The sequence below is a fragment of the Psammomys obesus genome, unplaced genomic scaffold (assembly GCF_907164565.1).
Source record: "Psammomys obesus unplaced genomic scaffold, mPsaObe1.curated_primary_1811, whole genome shotgun sequence".
Taxonomy (NCBI): domain Eukaryota; kingdom Metazoa; phylum Chordata; class Mammalia; order Rodentia; family Muridae; genus Psammomys; species Psammomys obesus.
In genome coordinates this window covers 8,081,807-8,083,578 of record NW_026596039.1, presented here as the reverse complement: position 1 = coordinate 8,083,578, position 1,772 = coordinate 8,081,807, and the positions used below count along the sequence as shown (strand labels likewise).

Genomic DNA, 1,772 nt, shown 5'->3' with positions numbered 1-1,772 from the left:
TCTGTTTAGTGTTAGTGTAATTAACAGTGTAATCCGTGTGCCAGAGGGGAACACTCTAAGCTGGTAAAGAACAACAAATGGTTTAGATGTAATGAGTGGGGAAGGCCGAGTGAACAGGAGTCCAGGAAGTCACCATGCAGCTTCAAGGTTCCTATTTTGTGACTGCAGGTTCTAAAAAGGAGCCGGGTACCGGCAGACCAACCCAGCTGACAGAATGCAGCTCAAGCCCCTGGCTCAGGATGCTTGGTGGGTGCGCAGGGCGGGGTGGACTGGAAACAAGGATGGGAAAGACATTTGAGGGGTCAGAGCTTGGGTGTGCTCTACACCCTCCCAGACACACACACACACACACACACACACACACACACACAATTCACATACACACATGCACACATAGTTCACTGCATATTCACATGCACATACAATGGAAACTCACAGTTGGACATGAGGCTAAAAACAGAGAAAATACCCAGTAGAGTCAACGCCTGACTACTTCCACAATCACCCATTCTGCTAGATGCTGGTCATAGCAGGCTATTGTTGGGGATGCAGCTACCTCCTGCTCCTCTCCAGGAGACAGTACAGTGGCTTTCACATATAGAAAAGGTTCATGGCAGCCTAAGAGACTAACCTCAGAGCCAACACCTGAGTGTCTCTTGGGAGCTGGGAAACAGAGGACAAAGTGAACAGAGACAGTGGGTCACAGCTCTCCCCCCTCACCATCGTATGTATGTTCTGTGACTGTGCGTGGCTGTCCTCCAACCATCTCACAACCTGACATCTCTTCCCTCCCTCTGCATGCTTCCCTCCTGCTAATGCTGTCAGAGGACATGGGCTTTTGTCCTGTCCCCATGGACCTCTCATTACTAGGCAGGTAAACGCTTAACTTATCTTGCTCTATCTGCCAGATTCATTCACTCTCACCCTGTCTGCCTACTCTGCTTGACACCCACCAGTCAAAAATGCCCCTTTCTTTAACAGCTAAATGCTGTCTGTCCTTTCCCAGTCTCCTCTGAATCTCAAACACCTGGCCTTCCACTTGGATCTGACCCCTGACCACAAAAATTCAGCCACAGACCCATCCATCCTTCCTTCCTACAGTGCCCTCTTCAAGGTCAGAGTATAGACTTGCCGATTTGGTGAGAGCAAGGAACAAAATCCCTGACGTAGCTTTCCCTGTTACATTTCTAGATGTTCTCCTTTCTCCACCCTTTAGGAAACATGGTCACCTGCCCCACACCCATTGAAAGGATATCTCTCCTGACTCTCCAGGAGCCCACGGTCAGCCATCTTTCCTGTAAGCCACCCCATTCTCGACAGCCACAACACTCAAGGCCAAAAGAAAGAACCAAAACAATCCTGGAACGTTTTTGCACCTTGGAGTGTAGCTCAGTTTTTAGAGCAATTTCCTAGCATGCGTGAAGCACTGGGCTACATTTGCTGAACAAACCTGGCTGGTAATCCCTTCACTTGGGAGGTGGAGGAAGGAGTTCTTGGATAACCTGAGCTACATAAGGCTTTCTCAAAAGAAAAAGAAAAAGGAAGGAAAGAGGAGGGAGAGAGGAAGGGAGAGAGGGAGGGAAGGAGAACAGAAGGATGAAGGGAGGGAGGGAGGGAGGAAGGGGAGGAGAAGGAAGAAAGGGAAGCAAAGGAGGGATGGAAGGAAGGAAAGATGGATAAATGGATGGGATAGAGGAAGGAAGGAAGGAAGGAAGGAAAGAAGGAAGGAAGGAAGGAAGGAAGGAAGGAAGGAAGGAAGGAAGGAAGGAAGG

At 49.3% G+C, this 1,772-nt stretch overlaps 1 pseudogene; it reads left to right on the top strand.

Annotated features, from left to right (window-relative positions):
• Positions 1–214: 214 nt before the first annotated feature.
• The window catches only part of LOC129687585 (uncharacterized), a 6,514-nt pseudogene continuing 4,956 nt past the window's right edge, over positions 215–1,772 (top strand).